We start from the raw sequence: 15,300 nt of genomic DNA on the forward strand, positions 1-15,300 counted from the left end.
GGTGGGGAGGGTTCTGAACAGGATCTGCCCCCTAGCAGGACACCCAGTAATGTTGGTAGTAATGGAGGTTCCCATCACAGTAGGTCATCCTTTATTCCTAGAGGCCAAGTTACCAGGGTCCAGACAGTTAGGGACAGATCCCCCTCTGTAGTTTCCAACTTGTCTTCTGTGTAAAAGCATTCCCAACCCACCCATCCTGAGGATAATTTGTTAGAAAGGGAACTCAAAAAGTTGAGGGTTGAAGAGACCAGACTGCAGCTTAAACAGCAACAGCTGGCATTAGATAGGGAATCCCTAGACATTGAGAAGGAAAGACAGAGGTTGGGGTTAGGCCCCCGTGGTGGCAGCAGCAGTATTCCTGATAGTAATACTGTTAGAGAGTATGATTCCAGAAATCTGCACTAGATAGTCCCCCATTACAAGGAGGGGGATGTCATCAACAAGTGGTCTACTGCACTTGAGAGGGCCTGTATGGTACAGGGGGTCCCTCAAAGGCAGTGGGCTGCTATTTTGTGGCTATCTTTCAATGGAAAGGGTAGGGATAGGCTCCTTACTGTTAGAGAAAGTGAAGCTAACAATTTTATAGTTTTGAAGGATGCACTCTTGGATGGATTTGGCTTAATCACTGAACAATACAGGATTAAGTTCAGAGACACCAGAAAAGAGTACTCTCAAGACTTGACAGACTTTGTAGACTGTTCAGTGAAGGCTTTGGAGGGGTGGTTACATGGAAGTAAAGTATCTGACTATGAAAGCCTGTATAATCTTATTCTGAGAGAGCATATTCTGAATAACTGTGTGTCTGACTTGTTGCACCAATACCTAGTGGACTCGGATCTGACCTCTCCCCAAGGATTGGGAAAGAAGGCAGACAAGTTGGTCAGAACAAGGGTGAACAGAAAAGTTCATACAGGGGGTGCCAAGGATGGCAAGAAGAAGGATGGTAAGTCTTCTGACAAGGGTGGGGACAAAAGTAAAACTGAGTCTTCATCACAAAAATCCTCTGGTGGGGGTGGTGGGTCCAAATCCTCTTCCAATAATCAACCTAAAAAGCCTTGGTGTTATTTGTGTAAAGTCAAAGGCCATTGGGCAACTGATTCCAGTTGTCCAAAGAAAAACATCAAACCTCCCACTACCACAACCCCTGCTGCAAATTCTAGTGCCCATAGTAATAGCAGTGGTGGTGGGAGCAAACCTACAAATAGCCAATCCAAGGGTGTAGCTGGGCTCACTATTGGCAATGTAGTTGGGGTTGGTCTTGTTAGGGAGACCACAGAGGCTGTGTTAGTCTCTGAAGGTGCCATTGATTTGGCCACCTTGGTTGCTTGTCCCCTTAATATGGATAAGTACAAGCAACTTCCCCTAATTAATGGTGTTGAGGTTCAGGCCTATAGGGACACAGGTGCCAGTGTTACCATGGTCATAGAGAAACTGGCCCACCCTGAACAACACCTACTTGGTCAGCAGTACCAAGTGACAGACGCTCATAACAACACTCTTAGCCACCCCATGGCTGTTGTGAATCTCAACTGGGGGGGGGGGGGGGGGGGTGGTTTACTGGTCTAAAGAAAGTTGTGGTAGCCTCAGATTTACCTGTAGACTGTCTACTAGGGAATGATTTACAGACATCAGCTTGGGCAGAAGTGGAGTTGGAGGCTCATGCAGCAATGTTGGGCATTCCTGGGCATATTTTTGCTTTGACAAGGGCTCAGGCCAAAAAGCAAAAAGGACAACTTGGATCCTGGAACAATGGACCAAGTGCTCCCTAAAGCTAGGGTCAACAAGGGTAAATCCCTACCCACTATCCCTCCCTCTACAGATGATTCTCCTTCTGAGGAAGAAGAATTTCCTCCCTGTGCAGAACCTTCACCAGATGAGCTGGCAGCAGACACTGCTGAGCTTTTGGGTGGAGGGGGGCCTGCCAGGGAAGAGCTGAGTGTGGCACAGCAAACCTGTCCCACATTAGAGGGTCTCAGACAGCAAGCTGTCAAGCAGCAAAATGGGGATGTCAGTGACTCACATAGAGTTTACTGGGAGGACAACCTCTTGTACACAGAGGCAAGGGACCCAAAACCTGGAGCAGCCAGGAGATTGGTCATTCCCCTGCAGTTCAGAGAGTACCTCCTAACTCTTGCACATGACATTCCTTTGGCTGGGCATTTGGGCCAGATTAAAACATGGGAGAGACGTGTCCCCCTGTTTCACTGGCCTAGGATGTCAGAGGACACTAAAGATTTTTGCAAGTCTTGTGTGACCTGCCAAGCCAGTGACAAGACTGGTGGCACTCCAAAGGCTCCCCTTATTCCACTACCTGTGGTGCCCTTTGAAAGGGTAGGGGTTGACATAGTTGGCCTCCTTGACCCTCCTACTGCTTCAGCCAATAGGTTTATCTTGGTGGTTGTGGACCATGCCACAAGATATCCTGAAGCAATTCCTCTAAGGACCACTACAGCTCCTGCAGTGGCAAAGGCCCTCCTGGGAATCTTTTCCAGGGTGGGTGTTCCTAAAGAGGTTGTATCAGATAGGGGTAGCAACTTCATGTCTGCATACTTGAAAGCAATGTGGAAGGAATGTGGTGTTACCTACAAGTTCACCACTCCTTATCACCCACAGACTAATGGACTGGTAGAGAGGTTTAATAAAACTCTCAAAGGTATGATAATAGGACTCCTGAAAAACTCAGGAGGAGATGGGATGTTCTGTTACCTTGCCTCCTTTTGGCTTACAGGGAGGTACCCTTCAGCCCCTTTGAACTCTTCTTTGGACACCCTGTAAGAGGTCCACTCACTCTTGTAAAGGAGGGTTGGAAACAACCTTTAAAAGCTCCTAAACAGGACATAGTGGACGATGTACTTGGCCTAAGATCCAGAATGACCGAGTACATGAAAAATGCCAGCAAAAACCTTCAGGCCAGCCAGGAGCTCCAGAAGCAATGGCATGACTAAAAGGCTGTTCTGATCCAGTACCAACCAGGACGGAAGGTGTGGTTATTGGAGCCTGTGGCCCCAAGAGCACTCCAGGACAAATGGAGTGGACCCCATCTAATTGTTGAGAAAAAGGGTGAGGTTACCTATTTGGTAGACCTGGGCACTGCCAGGAGTCTCCTTAGGGTGATTCATGTCAACCTACTATGACAGGGCTGATCTCACCCTGCTCATGGCAACAGATGAGGGACAGGAAGAAGAGAGTGACCCTCTCCCTGATCTCTTTTCCACCACTGAAACTGATGCTTTAGTGGAGGGAGTAGTTTTGGCAGATTGTCTGACTGAGAACAGAAAGACAACTGCATAAATCTCCTTGGACAATTTTCTGACCTCTTTTCAATTGTGCCAGGTACAACATCCTGGTGTGAACACACAATTGATACTGGTGACAGCCTGCCTGTCAAGAGTAAGATTTATAGGCAGCCTGACCATGTCAGGGACTGCATAAAACAAGAGGTACAGAAGATGTTGGATCTGGGAGTGATTGAGCCTTCTGAAAGCCCATGGGCTAGCCCAATGGTGCTTGTACCAAAACCTCACACCAAAGATGGAAAGAGGGAGATGAGGTTTTGTGTAGACTACAGAGGTCTCAATCAGGTAACAAAAACTGATGCTCACCCTATACCCAGGGCAGATGAGCTAATTGATACACTGGCACCTGCCAAGTATCTTAGCACCTTTGATTTGACTGCAGGGTATTGGTAGATCAAATTGGCTGAGGATGCTAAACTACAAACTGCATTTTCAACTATAGGAGGGCACTACCAATTTACAGTGATGCCCTTTGGTTTGAAAAATGCACCTGACACTTTTCAGAGGTTGGGGAACACAGTCCTGCAAGGGTTGGAGGCTTTTAGTGCAGCATTCTAGATAATATTGCTGTCTTTAGCTCCACCTGGGATGAGCACCTGGTCCGCCTTTGGAATGTTTTGGAGGCCCTGCAAAAGGCAGGCCTCACTATCAAGGTCTCAAAGTGCCAGATAGGGCAGGGAAAGGTGGTGTATCTGGGACACCTGGTAGGTGGAGAACAGATTACACCACTTCAGGGGAAAATCCAGACAATCATGGATTGGGTTCCCCCTACAACTCAGACCCAGGTGAGAGCCTTCTTAGGGATTACAGGGTATTACAGGAAATTCATTAAAAACTATGGCTCCACAGCAGCCCCTCTTAATGATCTCACTAGTAAGAAAATGCCTAAAAAAGTATTATGAACAGCTAGCTGTCAGAAAGCTTTTGAGGAGCTCAAACAGGCCATGTGCTCTGCACCTGTCCTAAAAAGCCCATGTTACTCCAAGAAATTCATTGTTCAAACTGATGCATCTGAATTAGGGGTAGGGGCAGTCTTATCACAGCTGAATTCTGAGGGCCAGGATCAACCAGTTGCTTTTATCAGCAGAAGGGTGACCCTAGAGAAAAGCGTTGGTCTGCCATAGAGAGGGAGGCCTTTGTTGTGGTCTGGGCACTGAAAAAGTTGAGGCCATACCTGTTTGGCACTCACTTTATTGTTCAGACAGACCACAAACCTATACTTTGGCTAAAACAAATGAAAGGTGAAAACCCTAAATTGTTGAGGTGGTACATATCTCTACAGGGAATGGACTATACAGTGGAACATAGACCTGGGAGTACCCACTCCAATGCAGATGGACTCTCCAGATATTTCCACTTAGACAATGAAGACTCATCAGGTCATGGCTAGTCTTATTGTCCTTCGTTTGGGGGGGGATTGTGAAGGAAAGTACCATCTTGCCTGGCATGTTACCCCCATATTTCACTGTATATATGTTGTTTTAGTCTATGTGTCACTGGGACCCTGCCAGGCAGGGCCCCAGTGCTTATAAGTATGTGCCCTGTATGTGTTCCCTGTGTGATGCCTAACTGTCTCACTGAGGTTCTGCTAACCAGAACCTCAGTGGTTATGCTCCCTCTGCTTTCCAAATTTGTCACTAACAGGCTAGTGACTAAATTTACCAATTCACATTGGCATACTGGTACACCCATATAATTCCCTTGCATATGGTTCTGAGGTACCCAGGGTATTGGGGTTCCAGGAGATCCCAATGGGCTGCAGCATTTCTTTTGCCACCCATAGGGAGCTCTGACAATTCTTACACAGGCCTGCCACTGCAGCCTGAGTGAAATAACGTCCACGTTATTTCACAGCCATTTACCACTGCACTTAAGTAACTTATAAGTCACCTATATGTCTAATCTTCACCTGGTGAAGGTTAGGTGCAAAGTTACTTAGTGTGTGGGCACCCTGGCACTAGCCAAAGTGCCCCCACATTGTTAAGGGATTCCCTGGACTTTGTGAGTGCGGGGACACCATTACACGCGTGCACTATACATAGGTCACTACCTATGTATAGCGTCACAATGGTAACTCCGAACATGGCCATGTAACATGTCTAAGATCATGGAATTGTCACCCCAATACCATTCTGGTATTCGGGGGACAATTCCATGATCCCCCGGTCTCTAGCACAGAACCCGGGTACTGTCAAACTGCCTTTCCGGGGTCTCCACTGCAGCTGCTGCCAACCCCTCAGACAGGTTTCTGCCCTCCTGGGGTCCAGGCAGCCCTGGCCCAGGAAGGCAGAACAAAGGATTTCCTCTGAGAGAGGGTGTTACACCCTCTCCCTTTGGAAATAGGTGTGAAGGGCTGGGGAGGAGTAGCCTCCCCCAGCCTCTGGAAATGCTTTGATGGGCACAGATGGTGCCCATCTCTGGATAAGCCAGTCTACACCGGTTCAGGGATCCCCCAGCCCTGCTCTGGTGCAAAACTGGACAAAGGAAAGGGGAGTGACCACTCCCTTGACCAGTACCTCCCAGGGGAGGTGCCCAGAGCTCCTCTAGTGTGTCCCAGACCTCTGCCATCTTGGAAACAGAGGTGTTGGGGGCACACTGGACTGCTCTGAGTGGCCAGTGCCAGCAGGTGATGTCAGAGGCTCCTTCTGCTAGGCTTTTACCTCTCTTGGTAGCCAATCCTCCTAACCTGGTGGCCAAACCTCCTTTTCTGACTATTTAGGGTCTCTGCTTTGGGGAATTCTTCAGATAATGAATGCAAGCGATCACCAGAGTTCCTCTGCATCTCCCTCTTCACCTTCTACCAAGGATCGACCGCTGCTCCAGGACGCCTGCAAAACCGCAACAAAGTAGCAAGACGACTACCAGCAACATTGTAGCGCCTAATCCTGCCGGCTTTCTCGACTGTTTCCAGGTGGTGCATGCTCTGGGGGTAGCCTGCCTTCACCCTGCACCAGAAGCTCAGAAGAAATCTCCAGTGGGTCGACGGAATCTTCCCCCTGCTTACGTAGGCACCAAAAGACTGCAACACTGGTCCTCTGGGTCCCCTCTTATCCTGATGAGCGTGGTCCCTGGAACACAGCAACTCTGTCCAAGTGACTCCCACAGTCCAGTGACTCTTCAGTCCAAGTCTGGTGGAGGTAAGTCCTTGCCTCCCCACGCTAGACTGCAAAGCTGTGTACCGCGTGATTTGCAGCTGCTCCGGCTCCTGTGCACTCTTCCAGGATTTCCTTCCTGCACAGCCAAGCCTGGCTCCGTCCTGCAGTGCACAACCTTCTGAGTTGTCCTCCGGCATGGACTTCTCATGGACTCTGGTTCAATTGTCTTCTAATTGCCTGTTGGGGTACTTCTGTGGGTGCTGCCTGCTTCTGTGAGGGCTCTCTGAGTTGCTGAGTGCCCCCTCTGTCTCCTCCTCCAAGTGGCGGCATCCTGGTCCCTCCTGGGCCACAGCAGCACCCAAAAACCTCTACCATGACCCTTGCAGCTAGCAAGGCTTGTGTGCGGTATTTATGCGTGGGAATACCTCTGCAAGCTTCATTGCAATGTGGGACATCTGTCTTCCAAAGGAGAAGTTCCTAGTCCTCTTCTTTCTTGCAGAACTCCAAGCTTCTTCCAAATGGTGGCAGCTTCCTTGCATCTTCAGCTGGCATTTCCTGGGCTCCTGCCCACTCTCGACACTGTCGTGACTATTGGACTTGGTCCCCTTGTCTTACAGGTACTCAGGTCCGGAAATCCACTGTCGTTGCATTGCTGGTGTTTGTTCTTCCTGCAGAGTCCTCCTATCACGACTTCTGTGCTCTCTGGGGGAAGTAGGTGTACTTTACTCCTACTTTTCAGGGTCCTGGGGTGGGGTATTTTTCTAACCCTCACTGTTTTCTTACAGTCCCAGCGACCCTCTACAAGCTCACATAGGTCTGGGGTCCATTCGTGGTTCGCATTCCCCTTTTGGAGTATATGATTTGTGTTGCCCCTATACCTATGTGCTCCTATTGCACCCTATTGTGATTCTACACTGTTTGCATTACTTTTCTTGCTATTACTTACCTAATTTTGGTTTGTGTACATATAACTTGTGTATATATACCCTGAGAAGCCCCCCCCGTGCCTGCCTGCATCGCTGAAGTGACCCCTGGGTCCCTCCATTACTTCCTATCTAAAACCCGCCGCCTGTTTGCACACTGCACCCGGCCGCCCCTGTGCCGCTGAGGGTGTACTTTCTGTGCCTGCTTGTGTCCCCCCCGGTGCCCTACAAAAACCCCTGGTCTGCCCCCCGAGGAAGCGGGTACTTACCTGCTGGAAGACTGGAACCGGGGCACCCCTGTTCTCTATTGAAGCCTATGGGTTTTGGGCACCTCTTTGACCTTTGCACCTGACCGGCCCTGAGCTGCTGGTGCTGGTGTGGTACCTTGGGCTACCTTGGACCCAACTTTGAGACTTGTAAGCTTTTTACTTACCTGCAAACTTAACCTTTACTTACCTCCCCCAGGAACTGTTGATTTTTGCACAGTGTCCACTTTTAAAATAGCTTATTGCCTTTTTTACAAAGACTGTACATGCTATTGTGATTATTCAAAGTTCCTAGAGTACCTAAGTGAAATACCTTTCATTTGAAGTATTACTTGTAAATCTTGAAACTGTGGTTCTTAAAAAGTAAACTAAGAAAATATATTTTTCTATATAAAAACCTATTGGCCTGGAGTAAGTCTTTGAGTATGTGTTCCTCATTTATTGCCTGTGTGTGTACAACAAATGCTTAACACTACCCTCTGATAAGCCTACTGCTCGACCACACTACCACAAAATAGAGCATTAAAATTATCTCATTTTGCCACTATCTTACCTCTAAGGGGAACCCTTGGACTCTGTGCACACTATTTCTTACTTTGAAATAGTATATACAGAGCCAACTTCCTACACCATGTGAATGCCAAATATCCTGGCTCTGTGCATGACGCATATATCTTGCGAAATAGCAGCATCCCTTATGTGATGGGCCAACTCCAGAGGCACCGGGTGTGGCTAATAGGTGAGCCCAAGGTCCCCACACAGTATGAGTAGGTGTCTGGGTATGGGGTTGTCCCTAAGGGTTAGTGTGTGTCTCACAATTGTCCCTCGATATTTGCAGCTGACTCTGGTTACCCCAACCTTTCATGGCTACTGACCCCAGTGAGGAATCCCAGGACAAGGGCAGGGGAATGTTAAAATGAGGCACATGGGTGAAGTAGGAGGATTATTGAGAGGACATTCGGCCTCCTGAAAGCCAGATTCTGGTGCCTCCGTCTAACAGGTATGACTCACCCAAGAGGTGTGCCAGATCATCGTGGCATGCTGTATGTTGAACAACCTGGCATTGAAACTACTATTATTTACACCCTCAATAGTTAAAATCAAGGTACAATCGCTTATCCCCACTGGAATTCGCCCAATGCTACGTATACATAAATCTGCTTTAGTTTTTGTAACAGAAATCACAAATTGTTCTTTCTTGTCAGAGTCTCTTATATTTGTGAAGACATATGGTATTGAAACATTGTCCGGTTGATACTCTTCCCATTCCCATTTAGTTCCTTTGGCTTGGGGATATCCATCTTTGTCTTGGTATCATACTTTATTAAGGCGAAAAAGAAGTCCGCCCTCTGTACGTTTTCCAGATTCAAACAAAAGCGTATACCAAGCTTGACAAGAACCATTGTGTGAAAAAGGAAGAGGAATTAAAGGTGTTCCTCCTTTCTTTTGATGCACAGGTATCATTCCACATACCCAACAGTTAGTAGTATTTGTAGCATTGTGAGTATGATGCAACATCTGAATGAAAGTATTATTGAAGTACGATTGACGGTGCTTCTGCTCCTGATAGGGAAGCGTAAAGTAATAGTGATCCTCTCCTCTGGTACTGGAGTAGTGGCAACAAAAAACTCACGAGCAGGAGCCTTCTTTTCAACAAACCAGGTGATTATTGCTATAACCACCAAAACAACAACAAACCTCATAGTATTAATGATCAGTTTGTTAATCATTTTAGCAACAGTGATAATCGACCCTTTCAGAAATTAATTAAAAACAATCGTTGGAGCTCTTATCCCTGGGCAGCCACTGATTTATTCGCCACGGGCCAAGACGGGTGTCACTACTCTAATGCATGGCTGATCCCCCCCTTCCCACATTGGCTCTCCGTTTCACTTACCTAGGGCGGTAGCTCAACCAGTTTTCTCCAGCACTACGGGGTCTTTCCTCGGTCTCAAATTATATTGCGACACTCCAGAAATCGTATGGTCCGGGAAGAACTCCGCAGATTCGTCAGGTGATATAGCACGGCCTTTCTCCATAGTCAAAATCTCTCGATGATCGGTCAGCACAGCAGGTTCCACCAAGGTAGGTAGCACTCTCTTGCAGTGAATACTATGGACCCAATTCTTTTGGTTCGTCACTGGAACTGCTGTCCTTGTCGCAAGGAGCACCTGCTCTGGGCCTCGCCACCTTGGTTCCAAGCTGCTTGATCTTTCAAAGGACTTAATCATCACCTGGTCACCACGTCGGAGTTCATGGCCTTCACCTGTAGATCTGTCAGGAAGTGCTTCTCGAACCTGTTGATGAATAGAAGCCAAATTGTCGGTTTACTGTGCCAAATAATCATTCATCATGACACAAGATTCATCATATACAGAATTTGGCTTAGGAACTCCTCAAATGTTCATTGGCCTTCCAAATACTATTTCGTAGGGGGTAAGGCCTATTCGAGAGTATGGCACTGACCTAATAGACAATAATGCCAACGGTAATGCATCCGGCCAAGTTAAGGATGTGGAAGCCTGTATCTGCGCTAACTTCAGCTTCAAAGTAGCATTATACCTTTCCACCAACCCTGCTGAATGTGGGTGGAAAACCGCATGGAACTTCTGTTTGATCCCTAATCCTTTCAGGACATACTTAATAACTTCCCCAACAAACTGAGGTCCGTTATCATTCCATAAAAGTCTGCAAACACCAAACCTAGGGAAAAATTATTTCAAAAGCACCTTCGCTGTGGTAATGGCAGTATTATCCTTTGTGGGGTACGCCTCTATCCATTTACTGAAGGCACATACCACCACCAAGAAATACTTTAAATTGTTGCAGCGTTCAAGCTGAATATAATCCATTTGTAGAACTTCAAAAGGTGCAGTTGGTATAGCAAACACTCCTGCAGGAGTTCGTGTCCCTTTTCCAGGATTGTATTGTAAACAGATCAAACAAGACTGTACTACTCTCTTAGCTGTACTGGAAATTTCTGGATACTCCCAAACTTGCGTAAGCAACTTTGTTATTGTTGAAGCTCCAACATGTGCCAGCCCATGTGCCATCTGAACCATAGGTTGTACAAAAGCTATAGGCAATTTCCATTTATCCATCTGCTTATTCCGCCAACAGCCCTCATCATCCAATTCTCCTTCTTCAGACCATTGCTCACGCTCTTTCACAGAAGCAGATTTCTGTATATCTAATACGTCTTGTCTAGCATTATGCCAACGTTCAGCTTGTGACTTCACTACATACATAGAAGTAGTACTTCGCTACATCGCAGTCTCACGTGCTACGCGGTCCGCAAGGGCATTACCTTGCCCTATCTTATCGGTCACTTTCTTGTGTGCACTACATTTCACAATAGCTAGTTTCTTTGGATATGTCAAACCAAAATCATGAGCCACTCCAAAAGCATAGCGGCTGTTTGTATAAATGTTCACACATAAGTCAGTACTAAGCTCACATGCTCGTGTCAAAGCTATTAGTTCAGCTGCTTGAGCTGACTTCTGTGGTATACGAGCTGTCTCCACTACCGTGTGTATTGTGGTGATTGCATATGCAGCTGAGGTCGTACCGTCTGGCAACTTCAAACAAGACCCATCAACCCACAATTCCCCGTCTACATCTGGAAGGGGCGTATCTTGTAAATCAATACGACCCTTTGTCTGTTTTTCAGTAAGGAATATACAATCATGTGTTTCTTGTGACTGAGGCTGAGTCACCGGATATGGCAACACGGTGGCTGGATTTAGTGTTGCACATCTCTTCAGTGTAATGTGAGGAGCCAGCAATGTCAATTCATATCCTGTCAGGCGAGCACTAGTTAAATGTTGCATCTTTGTTTGATTTAAAAGAGCATAAACCGCATGGGGTACTAACACCAACAGCTTATGTGACAAAACTATCCCTTCACTCTAACGCATTTGCACAGCTGTTGTGGCAACTGAACGAAAACACCCAGGCAACGCTCGAGCGACAGGATCAAGTACTGCTGAAATATTTGCACAGGGACGCTGCTTATCGCCATGTGTCTGTACTAAAACTGACAATGCACATCCATCTTTCTCATGTACGTAAAGTGCAAAAGGCTTCGTGTAATCTGGAGTACCTAACACTGGTGCTGAACAAAAGGCTTGTCGTAGCTGCCGGAAAGCAGTCTCACATTCATCTGTCCATGGGAGGGGCATTGGAGTATCTTTAGTGAAAAGTGCTAGCAAAGGTTTGACAATGTGTGAAAACCCTAATATCCATTGCCTACAAAAAGAAGTAAGACCAAGGAATGCACAAACATCTTTCTGAGTAGAGGGTACTGGTGTGTCTAAAATTGCTTGAATACGATCTGATGTAAGTGCACGGCCCTCCTAAGACAAAAGGTGACCTAAATAGGTTACCTTTGGTCTACAATATTGCAATTTCTTTCGTGACACTTTATGATGGTGTGAAGCAAGAAAAGAAAGTAAGGACAAAGTACACTTTTCACATTGTTCAGGGGCATCAGCTGCCAACAAAATATCATCAACATATTGTATGAGAGCCACACCTTCAGGCAAAACAAAAGAATCAAGTTGACGTTTTAACGCTTGACTATAAATACTAGGACTCTCAGTATAGCCTTGAGGAACTCTGCAAAATCTACATGATCGTTTATTCAAAGTAAAACCAAACAAATATCGGCTGTCAGGATGAATAGGGATTGAAAAGAAAGCATTCTTCAAGTTATCACAGAGAACGTAGTTGCTGTCTGGGGATCCAAAGTAAGAAGTGTTGTGATGTCAGATACCACAGGATATTGTGGTACCACAATCTTATTGACTTCTCGTAAATCAATAATGAATCGGTAAATCCTAGTATCAGTATCCTTTTTCAGAATAGGAAGAATCGGACTGTTACAAACATTATACGGAACTTCCTCAACAACTCCAACTGCAATAAGATCATGCACAATTTGTGTGAGTGCTTCTCTCCCTCCTGTGAAATTTTGTATTGAGGCAAACGTGGCAATGCAACTCCCTCCTTGACACTAATATGTACCAGTGGAATAATCATTTGTCCCACATCAGTATCTGAAGTAGCCCACAAAGTACTAGGGAGTGAAGCTAATGCAATATCCTCTTTAACAAGCAAACTCTTTCCATCACAGGATGATTATCATTCAAAATAACATGCACCCCTTCAGGAGAGCATCGTATTGTAGCCCTGAAATACTTGAGCACATCAAGACCCACAATATTGTCTGGTGTATTTGGAGAAAGCAAAAATGGACATGGAGCAGTAAATTTATCAACATGGAATGCAAGTGGTTGTGACAATGGGCTAGGGGAAGGTGTTCCATCGAAACCTATCAATGTAATGGTTAAGCCAGACAGGGGAGCCCTTTGAATCAATTGTTTAGACAAGGCGCTACGAGTTGCTCCTGTATCAACCAGAAACTGATCAGTAGAACCCAAAACATGTGCTGTAACACAGGGACCCCTCTGATCTACTGGAACTTCAACTGATTCCTTACCCCATCCTAGGCAATCCTATGCATAAGCAGAATCTTGGAAATCAGGCTGCACATAGTTAGACATCTGGTATTGGTTTCGTCTATCGAAAGTGTTAAACCCATCCTGCCTTCGTACATTAGCATCAACCCTAGCATGATCATTCGTGCTTCTTCTAGGCCCTGAATATCCTGAGCGATTTCTCATTTGTCCCCGACCACGTGAACACTGCTGGACACGTAGTGCTGGTCAATCGGCAGCCCAATGCCCACATTTCTTACAATACGCACACTGATCAACAGACAAATTCGAACAAGTGTAAGAAGAACCATAAGATCCACGTCCACCTCTATCACTACCTCTAAAAGGCGGACTATAAGCTTGAGCCAACATAACCTTCGTCTTTAATTCTTTAATCTTTTTATCCTCACTACCTTTTGCTTCTAATTCCTGACGTTCATAATACTGAGCCATAGTCAAAAGAGAAACCGGAGTAGAGGTAGTCCATGAACTTTCACTAGCTTTTAGACGACTAGCTATTCCTGGTAACAGATTTGCGACATATTTATCGACAAACAAATGTCTGCCTGTATCATCTGACAATAACTGGACGCTAAAATCATGAAATGCTTCTTCAAAGCGTGTAAAGAAATCAGAGACCGATTCATCTGCCTTTTGCTTACAAGACGCTAAAACAGTCCAATCTATCTTTTTAGGGGGAATAATCGTTTTTAACTTAACTAATATGGCTGCGGGAAGATCTAGAATCAACTGATATGGCTTTTTCGCAGGTTCCCTATCCCCGTCCATTTGTTCTAATTCTTTCCATGGCGCCCCAAAAACTACACGATCATCAACTTTACGAACAGTTCTCCACATATCTGGCGGTAATATCAATCCAAAAAATAAATCAATGTGAGCCAAAGTCATAGGACAAGAACTAATTGCTCCCTCAACTTCCTCATAAAAGGCGGCTGGATTTTTCCGCGGGTCAGGTAATGCTGTTTTAAGTGCCACTACATCTGCCCTATTCCAAGGAGTATACACCCAATTATAAATAAAATAACCCTTAGCATCAACAGCAGTTTTATCATCACTTGTACCCAATTCTTTAGCAGGAACATACAAAGGCGCGGCCTCCCGCATTGGTTTTGCGTGAACTATCATAGTCTTATCTGTTCCGAAGATGGAAGCTTGCACCCCGCCGGTCTGAGATGTCCGTGCAACTACGTCCACGGCCCTTTTCTCCTCTTGCAAACGGACTGCCACAACACATAATTTCACCAAACGCCTGATTGCATCAGCCACCTGGGAGAAAACAAAAAGACCATCACGCATTTGCTTATGATCAGCTGCTACATCATCGAGCTCTAACTCATCAGAATATTTCCAAAATAGTTCAATAACTTCTGTGCCAAATGCCTCAGTAAAATATAGCTGCTCCTTTTCCGTCCACCCTTTCATGTTGTCTAAAAGTTCAGAAGCAGAGACAACGCTACAAATTGTTTTACGAGCAATAGATCTAAGCTCAAACGCACGGTCAGCAGGCAACATAGAGCAATTGTCTCGAATCTTCTGTTGCTCCGAACCGGAGACCTCAGCTAACTCATGAGGGGCAGAAGGAATGACATACGGAGGTGGAGGGCGATCTAGTAACAAAAAATCATTATGCGGTTTATTAAGGATAGGATAGAGAGGTTGCCTAACAGTGTATTGGCCAGTTACCTGTAATTTGCGTTCTTTCTCTTCTAGCTCCTTTAAGTCATTTATTTCTTTCTTTCTCATTTCCAATGCTTTCACATATACATTCTTCCGCTGCTCTTTCTCAAGCAAGGCTTGCTCACGCTTCACTCGTCCACGTACTTCTTTCTCCCACATTCGTACACAGTCAAACATATCTTGCCTAGACCTTCGCTTAAACATACATTGTTCCACATACTCAATCTTTCGCAAATCAAATGACCCATGCATAGGCCAAAGTAACTCAGGATCCGCACGAGTGTATTTATTCCATAATGTGCTGTGCATTATAGAAGAAAGACCATGTTTATAATATATATCTCTATTGGGCGTCCCCTCTGGGGGTGCCGGTTGCGATTCTTCCAGTCTCAAATTAGTACCATTACAAAAGCAACACATCCTATGAAGTGCGCTAAAAACAGGCATGCCAAAAATAGTACAGAAAATGCAATATTATATTCAAAGTAGCACTTAAGGTGCCGTTCAAATCAAAATTAAATTGG

The sequence above is a fragment of the Pleurodeles waltl genome, chromosome 4_1 (assembly GCF_031143425.1).
Source record: "Pleurodeles waltl isolate 20211129_DDA chromosome 4_1, aPleWal1.hap1.20221129, whole genome shotgun sequence".
Classification (NCBI taxonomy): domain Eukaryota; kingdom Metazoa; phylum Chordata; class Amphibia; order Caudata; family Salamandridae; genus Pleurodeles; species Pleurodeles waltl.